The sequence below is a fragment of the Epinephelus moara genome, chromosome 8, assembly GCF_006386435.1.
Source record: "Epinephelus moara isolate mb chromosome 8, YSFRI_EMoa_1.0, whole genome shotgun sequence".
Lineage (NCBI taxonomy): Eukaryota > Metazoa > Chordata > Actinopteri > Perciformes > Serranidae > Epinephelus > Epinephelus moara.
Window position 1 is genome coordinate 894413 of NC_065513.1, and position 9707 is coordinate 904119.

Genomic DNA, 9707 nt, shown 5'->3' on the forward strand with positions numbered 1-9707 from the left:
TTTTGAAACATCATCTATCACCTGAATTTTGCATTTTTCTTTGCATAAAAAAGACATTTCCACCATAAATTGGTGCAGAAAAATCACGTGAATGCAGGAAATAAAGTGTTAAACACTTAAAATTTCCTGCACACTGATATGTGTCCCCACCAATATGTAATTTAGAGTCTGGCCAGTCTCATTTGTAATAACAGCTATGTATGATTTAGACTCACATTAATTCAGCCTTAAGGCCAGGAGCTTGTGGGGTCTACATCATATCTATATATTTACATACTTTTTTATAGTAGTATCTCTGCATTCTGTGGTGTGAAATGATTTCTGCTTTTGCTAAGGATGGAGTTGTATTCTACCCTCAATTTTGTAAGATTCTGAGATCTTTTTCTGTAGAAGGGTCTGTAGACCCTCTGGGTCAGAGAATCTTTTATCCCATGCTTCAAGGATGATAAAAAAAAACAGATGTAATTTCCTCTAAGAAAACACTTAAAAACTTCCCACATGACCTGTGGAGTGTAAAAAGTTGTGAACTGAAGCGCCATCTACAGGGTCTATGGGAAATTACAGGAGTAAATTTACATTGGGTGCAGACATACATTTATACGAAGATGATGATATAAGAATGTAATCAATTCTAGAATATGACTTGTGACATGATAAATAAAATACTTATTACAGATTGAAACCTCCACACATCAATCAAATCATTTATGAAATCACAGACGTTGAGACCCAGCTGGATGTCCTATCAGAGTCTTGAGAAATAGCATTAGAATGGGACAATTTCAAAAACTGAGAAGTGTATGTGATATTAAAAGAAAAATGGCGGGTCAGCAATATTTGAAGCACATATTGTGGTAATGATCATTCATGTGTTGTGGACATGTAAAAAATCAGAGGGCTCTACCAGAGGCCTGGGAGTTTGAGGTTTCTGCGCAGTATCTTAGCTGTTCCTTGGACTGCGCTGTTCTGGACAGAGACCTCAGATGTTGTACTTGGAATCTGCTGGAGCCTCTCTCCAAGTTTGGGGGTCACAGCCCCGAGTGCGCCGAGTACCACTGGCACCACTGTTGCCTTTACTGTTGCCGTTTTTTCCCCCTGTTAAAGGGGTTTTTTTGGGGAGTTTTTCCTTATCCGCTGTGAGGGTCCTAAGGACAGAGGGATGTTGTATGCTGTAAAGCCCTGTGAGGCAAATTGTGATTTGTGATATTGGGCTTTATAAATAAAATTGATTGATTGATTGATTTACTCCCCACATCTTTTCTAGGTGCTCTTTCAGCCCTTGGTATTTTTCGAGCTTCTTGTGTTCCTTCTTCTTGATGTTGCTGTTTCTCAAGTTTCTACATCTATCACCACTGCCTTCTTCTGTTGTTTGTCCATTAACATGATATCCGGTTGGTTAACTATCACCAGTTATTCAGTCTGGATCTGGAAGTCCCACAGGATCTTAGCTCAGTCATTCGCAACCGCCTTAGGAGGTGTCTTCCATTGTGACCTTGGGACTTCTAGCCCATACTCAGTGCAGATGTTCCTGTACACTATTTTTGTATAATCTGTTTGTTTTTAAACCCTTTATTTATTTATTTTTTACCACCTGTGACATAACATATTTACAGAACAGTATTTACAAAGCAAAGAAGAAAGACATTCAAACAGAAAACAAATTTAAGCTGTCATATTGGTATTGGGAGGATGAAGTGAGTGAGTGAAACAGTATAAAGACAAATCAGCTCTGAATGAACCGCAGAAACGCAGACCAGGTGTTATGGAATGGGGTCAGGTTTGACTTTTAGGGCTGCTGTGAGCTTTTCTAAGTTTGCATGGTCCATCAACAGATTGAGCCATTGGTTTACTGATAACTGTTAACTGACAACTAATTACTGCTATTAGAATTAAAGTCTTGAGATGTTGTGGGATTGTGAATGAGAAGAGATCACCTAGAACAGCGATGGAGGGGGAGAGAGGGATGCTGAGGTTGAGGATCTTGGACAGCTCTCCCATGACCAACAAAAACCGTTCAACATGCGTGCAGAGCCAGAACGCATGCAAGTGGTTGTCTATTACAGAGAGACAGTGTGTGCAGGTGTTGCAGTGAAGTATTTTGTGGGTGGTGATATGAACTCTGAAGGGTCTTGTATTGAATTAGCTGAATTTTTTTTGAGTTGGATGACAATGAGAATGTATTGTTACATATTGTTTGCCAATTATTGTCTGATTGGCATTCAAGTCTGATGTCCATTTGGATTGGAACAGTATTGTCATGATGGGAGAAGAGTTTGTAAATCTGTGATAATAGTTTTCTGGGTTGAAAAGAACACAATTGTGATAATAATTGGGGAGTGGAGTTGTCAAAGTTGTGGATATCAATTTTCTTTCTTATGGTCTCTTTTAAGTGTATACTGGTAGTGCCAGTAGTGGGGTAGGTTGTATGTTTGTTTGAGAAGGTTGAAGGTTATGTGAGAGCTGCCACGAAAGAGGTGCCCAGGCTGGTTGCTTCTCTCCGTTTTCATGCCGGAAAGTTGATGGGTTTTGCATTGATTTGAAACATGGGGTAATGCTAGATTGGGGTGAGAGCAGAGGGGTGTAGTTTGAAATTGAATATATTGTTTTCTTTCCACCAGGCAGTGAGAGTCATGTTTCTGGTATTAACTTTAAAGCAGGTGTGAGTATCTATCTCAAATAATGTTGTTCCATTATGCAGTTCTTTATTCACTTATTTGAAGAGTACATGACCTCACATGTTTGTGTCATCTATTGTGTGACCGGGCCACTCTGGGAATTTCACCCAGAGAATGAATAAGTCAATACACAAGTTCTTTGAGAAGAAAAGGAGCAGAGACGTGAGTTTCTAGTTTCAAAATAGCACTTTTATTTAAATCCACCAGTATTTAACTTATTGGGGAAAGAAGCTGAAAATAGAGGCTATAAGTAAAAAATATGGTTCTTTATTACAAAATAGACTCTAAAATACACTCTAAAATGTTAAGATTTCTAGGCTGAGCTCATTACAGTACAGGGGGAAGGGTGCCAGGGTTACCTTTGCTGAAGTACAACGGAACTAGTGCATATGAGACACCATCATCATACTCGTTGCTCCTACGACAGACTGACAAAGTATGACATTAGGTAAAAAGTATGACATGTACAGGACTCATGTATGAAACTACAGTTGTAAATAGTAGCATACCTTGGGCAACAGGTTACAGTGACCAAACAATTGCCCCACATGTGATCCAGCACACACACGCAGCACTCATGTGGTGTCGGGGGATGGGGGTGAGTCCTACTGCAAACAACACCTGTGAAGATGCCAGAGAGAAACGTAACATGCACACAGGTAACAGCTAGAAAGGAGGCAGATAAAACATGCACACAGGTAACAGCTAGAAAGGAGGCAGATAAGATGCATACCTTATTGTGACATGATCTCTCTCAAACATGGAGACAGGACAGATGAGGAAAGCCTGTGGAAGAAGCGAAGAAGTCTCCCTCACTACAATCGGTTGTTGTTGCATTACTCTTGCTAGCCTAGAATTTGATAATCACATGCAATAATTCAAACCCTTCATTCCAAATTATCTTCAAGCATTATAATGTAATGTAATCAATAAGGTCTAATCAACCTCCTTTATATATATTATTGTAGATGATGACTTTGTGTGTAGTGTACAGCTTGGGTAGTGTACTTGTGTTTGTAGGTGTCATTTTGGTATGAATTTTGCTAAAACTGGTTAAAGGGGTCTCTTTACCTCTCACCTCAATATGTCTCAGTGAAAATGGGTTTCTAGAGTCATAACAATAGAAAACCTCTCTCCCTCCTCTCTCTCTCTCTCTCTCTCAAAAGACCATTGTTGTTGTACTAAACCTAATAGCACAAAGTAGCCTGCCATAGGGAAAAAAAAAAATCACCTCACTGTATAGGATTATGTACAGCCTACTATAAAGTAGCTACTAGCTAGAGTGGTCCAAACTGATGTTAAAATGCTTATATTTTTTTAGTCAAATAATGTGAATATTTTCTGCAGCTGGGCCACAATCCCTGCGGCACCAGGCGGCATACACATGCTGTCGTGTTGTGATCTGAATCAATTGCACAGACGAGACGTGTGCTGCTGGGCAGTGCTGCTGTGTGTTATCTATGTTAAGCAAACCAGCCAGTAGGAAGCAAAAAACCTTGCAGTTTCTTCCAAACAAACTGTGTAAGTTGAGTAATGCTGTTGCATGTAGAAATGTTAGCTAAATGATGACTAAATAATAGATGCCAATGTATCAAGTTAAGCTAGTTAACAAGAATACTAATGTCATTGTTACCTATGTTAATTCAGTTGCTAGCTAGTTTCATGCTAGGAATAAACCCACTCCTTAATTTCTGCGCAGAACTTGTGCTCACTATTGCTTTGCACATATTTTTTAATCTTTATTGCTACAATAGAAAGAGCAGTGTCAGGGAGGAGACAGCGGACCAGGGCCCAGCAAGGATGGTCATGCAGGGTCTTCACAGGTGAGGAGAGAATATAACTGGCTGAGAAAAATTATCTATAGCATTAAAATGACACAGCTATGTCACCACTACTATTCTTAATTCTATTGATAAATTTTGCTTTGCATGTTTATTATCTATATTATTGCAATAGATAGAAGAGGGACAGGGAGAAACCAGGCAGGTATTTGGCACTTAATTATCTGCCTACTTACCCTGTAGATGCTCGAGGGTCATTCTGTGTCAACTCAACCAGAGTTTGGCAGCTAAAACTTTAGATTTTGATAGTATATAATTTTAAAGAACTAAAATCGGTCCCCTGGTGCTGTACTGTAGCTGTTTGTGGTTATGTGGTTCTTTAGCCGCTAAGGAGAGGTGCAATTGAATGTGAGGGGATGATAAATCACTCAATAGACCAAGGAAAAATTTGTCCCACTCACTTCTGAAATGATGGCTACACCCCTGCCTTCATTTGTATACTAGTCAGTGAGGGGAACATTTCTCTATGCCGTATCAAACTTGTGCCAGCCCAAGCAACCACACTCACTACTTATACTTTGTAACTGCATCACACTTTTCACACCAGCACTATGCTGGATTTCTGGCGATTGGCGATTGGCGAGGGGAAAAAAAACAAAAGTTGGTGCGGGATACATGGGCGCGTCGCAGACAGTAGACAGGCTCTGGTAGAAGCGCTTTAAACCGAGACCTCTCGGTCTCAACCTATGGCTTTCGATTTATTAAAATGTTATCAGACCCATATGTGGCAACAGGAGGGATGGAGGGAAGTTTAGGTTACCAAGTTATTGGTGAATATTAATATTAATTAGTCAACCAGGACAAGCCGGACAACGCCACCCTGGGAGTTTCACCCAAGGAGATAGTTAGATCTACAAAACCCCAAATAAGGCACTCAGGTTCGCTCTACAGTGAGGCAGGAGATGTGTTTCCAAGTTTAGAAAAATCTTTATTACAAAATACGTCGCTAAATACACTAGACACACTGTCCACTCAGGGATGTAAGAAAAGGGGGACCTTTCAGTACTGAGGCTTATCGGCAGGGAGATGGGTCGACAAGGGTGTGAGGGATCCAACAAAATTAAGGTCAGCCCAATCACACGTGACAGCCACACGCGCAAACACAGCACACCAAAAGAAAGAGGGGAAGCCACCATCCAGGACACCAGGACCACCGCCTTTGGCTCTCAGTAACTGAAGGGGGAAGAGGGAAATAAAACTAATGGGGTTGCACTCAAATGACCATAAACAAAAACAACCAAAACAAACAAAAACAAACCTTAAATAAACAAAACTTGTAAGGTTGGCAGCCAAAAGATTACAAATTGACCCCAAAAAAAACCCAAATACACAAACAAACTGCCAAAAACCAGTTAGTAACAAAATAAATCAGAATACCACAAATCGATATTCATAAAGAAATCCAAAATTCACAAAAATCAGGAATGAAACAATATAAGTCACCAGCCACAGAAATTGAGTTAACAATACAACTTAATCAAAACAATGCATTAAACTTAATCCTCTGGGGACCATAAATAAACTCAAAGAAAATGTAACAAAACAAAAATAAAATCAGAGATCCAAACCAGATTACACACCCGCACACACACTTTAAGACCAGAGTGGTTGCGTATGGAACCGGTCTAAAATAAGGGCCTTCTATTCAACGTCTTGGGTATGCGCCACCGAAGAAGGGCGAAGCAGTTAGTGCCAGGCACAGCAGACAGTAAACCAAGCAAAGCCCAGTGACGCAAAGCAGCGTGCAGCAGCAGCCGCAGACGAGCAAGTCAGGAGAGGCACAAAGCAGAGCAAGGCAAAACAGCAGTGATCTTTAACGCTGCCTCCGTTTTGTAGTACCTGCACCCAAATAAACCAAATTAAAATCTCACTTAAGGCTGAACTTGAGAGCGACAACAATTGCCATCAAGCTGACTTACCGATCAGGTGGTGTTTGATCACCTGAGCGAGAGCGGAGCAGAGCTCGCGCTGTGCAGCAGCGGGAGGAGGACAGCCCAGGCGTCAGCCCAGGACAGCAATGCAGGAAGCTACATACAAACAAACCATCTAATTAAATTGTGAGGCAAACAGCCAATTTTCCAGGTGTGTACAGGCAGCTACTACTACATTACCTGCGCAGGTGGCAGCGGGGAAAGGAAGCGAGGCGACCAGGAAGTGGACGGTCTCGGACCCAACGAGCAAGAGAGAGTCAGACTGAACACAGCCTCCTCATATAGAGTGCCCTCATGCGGTGATTGGCTACAAAGTGGAGATGAGAGCAAGGAAGCACACTCTCTCATTAAGGGCGGGGATGAGCATCTCACCCTGCTACACATATATCAGTTTGTTTTCAATCTCTGGTTGTTTTAGTGACAATAGATTTAATAAAATGCTTTACAGGCGATCTGTAATTTATGTTCATGGTTCGACCTCCATTTCACATTAATTTTCATGTGAATCAGCATCATTTCAGTTTGCTGCTGCAGAGCAGACCTGTCCCCTCAACTACACAGGCTATATAAATTGTGTCTGACAATAAGGTTCATATTGTATACAAGATAACAGCTTTCATTACAGATCAGTCAGATATAGTCAGGGCTTCATATCTGTACAGATGTTATTTTAAGTATCCTCACATCCCACTGACCACAAGTCTTTGTGATGTTAAATACTTAAATACCTAAAACACTCATGTTAATATACAGTAGCCTCTGTATAGTTTATGATGGATGTATCTAGTCTACTCATTACTCATTAGTTCCTCAGTAACTACTCCTCTGAAATTTGATCAGGGGTTACTGAAGAACTGACCATTAACTAATAGTTTGTTCATCATTAGTTCCTCATTAGTTCCTCAGTAACTATTCTAATTTTGTGTACCTTAGTTCCTCAGTAACTACTCATTAGTTCCTCATTAGTTCCTCAGTAACGACTCTAATTTTGTGTAGCTTAGTTCCTCATTAGTTCCTCAGTAACTACTCTAATTTTGTGTACCTTAGTTCCTCATTAGTTCCTCAGTAACTACTCTAATTTTGTGTACCTTATTGTTAAGTGTTACCGATGTCTCATTATTAATGATAACACACTGTTCTCGGTCAGATGGATAAGATTGAAAATACTCTAACGTTTTGTTGGAGAAATTAAATTTCGAGAGTTGATGAATGAGTATATTATGATTTAAAGTATCAAAAGCTTTTTTTTTAGGTCCAGAAAGACTGCTCCAACTACTTCACCTCAATCAATTGAAGATTTGAGCTGTTCAATAAAAAAAAGCAGTTCACAGTCTCTGTGGAATAATTCGGACTGAAGCCAAACTGTAGGGGATGTAGATAATTGTTTGAATCTACATAACTGAGCAACTGATGAGCGACAACTTTTTCAAGGACCTTAGAAAATACAGGTAATACATTAACTGGCCTATTGCATACCTGGTAAGCTGTTCCTGATTTAAAAATAGGTATGACACAGGCTAGTTTCCATTTACTGGGAAAGATCCCACTAGTAAGAGAAAGGCTGATAAGATGAGTGAGAGGCAGGGATGGACTGGGACACAAATTCAGCCTGGGGCATTGAGGCGCTCCGGCCCACACACTGGCCCACGCACCAGCCCACGCGTTTCTACCTATGATCCTCTATATGCTTGTACACACTACACAAACACACTGACTAATTATTATACAAAGACATCAGTAATTGTCTGCCCTGCCCTGCCCTGCCCAGCCCTGCTCTTGTATTACATAAACCCAATTTATATCTCCATGGCTCACAGCCATGAACTAAGGGGGTATAAATTGGACAATAGGCCCTATAGTCAACTTTTAGTCAACTTATTACTACAACAAAAAAATCCTACTTAATACTACTAAAAAGGTTTTCCTCCGGCTAAAATGTAATGCATAGTAGGCTATGCCTTTACATTGCACCTGTCACATTTCTGCTCTCATCCTCCGCCACATCACGACTGGGGTTAGTCTGTCCCTCAGCTTCATTGTCCTTGGGACTAGGAGCACCACCTAACGTTAATTGCATGCATCCACAGGAAAAAAGCAAGCATATATTTTCTTTTAGTACAGGTTTAAATTATAATGACTTAATGCAATATCTAGTAGGCTAGTTGACCTCTTGAATCAGACACCAAGAAGAAATATGCAATTTGCCAAAGCCAACCTTGCACATTACACACTCCCCAGATAGCACACATACATCTGGCCGACGTCGGCCTGAGGACGACACATTGGCCCTGAATTTATAATGTCTGACAAGCGTCAGCCGCATGGGCGGTTATCTTTAAATTTAATAGTCTTTTGTCCCAGCTTATCAAACGTCTCTGTTACGTCAGCTTTGGGTCGGCCCAGTCATAAACATATAGACCCAATTCCAATCCGGCCCCTAAAGACTCAAGCCCTGAACCCTCACTGACTTAACTGACGTCAGCTGTAAGTGATTGAGTGTGAGAGTCTGAAATGGCTCCGTATGCTACAAATAGGAATGGGACAGCACTTATCCCCCTCTCTACAAAATGTTGTTAACATTGGCGGCTCTGGGTGTGATCGTTTATCGGTTATTGTCAGCATATATTCCACACACAAAGAATATATATCTGTATATATCGATAGATAGATAGATAGATAGATAGATAGATAGATAGATAGATCTATATATCTATATCTATATATATATAGATATAGATAGATATATAGATATATATTCTTTGTGTGTGGAATATAACCACTGGTATTCCTCTAACTTCATGTGTGTTTATGCACCATCTTAAATCCTTGTTAATGTAATGTTTCATTGTTTATCTATCTGTTTTTTCGCTCTCCTTCCATAACGTTACCGTTTGCATATCTGCCAACCGTGTTTTTTTTATAACACTTCCGGTGTTCCGAGAGCAACCCCTGTATTTGACGTCACAACGCTATGAACTGTGGGTAATTTCCTTACCGTAAGTCCGCATCGATGCTGACCTACGGTAAGGGGGCATAAAGGGCTCACTCACTGACTCACTGACTTGAAGATTTGACAGTGGGACAGCCCTCACACACTCACGCACTTAACATGAACGCGCCTCTAAGTCAGTGAGTCTGTAAGGGATCGGATTGGAATTGGGCCATATACGTAGACGCCGCATCGAGCGCTGAGCCGTACGTCAACGTCGCCGCCATATTGGATGTGGAAGGCTGCGCTGTAAACTAATACAAGTGAATGG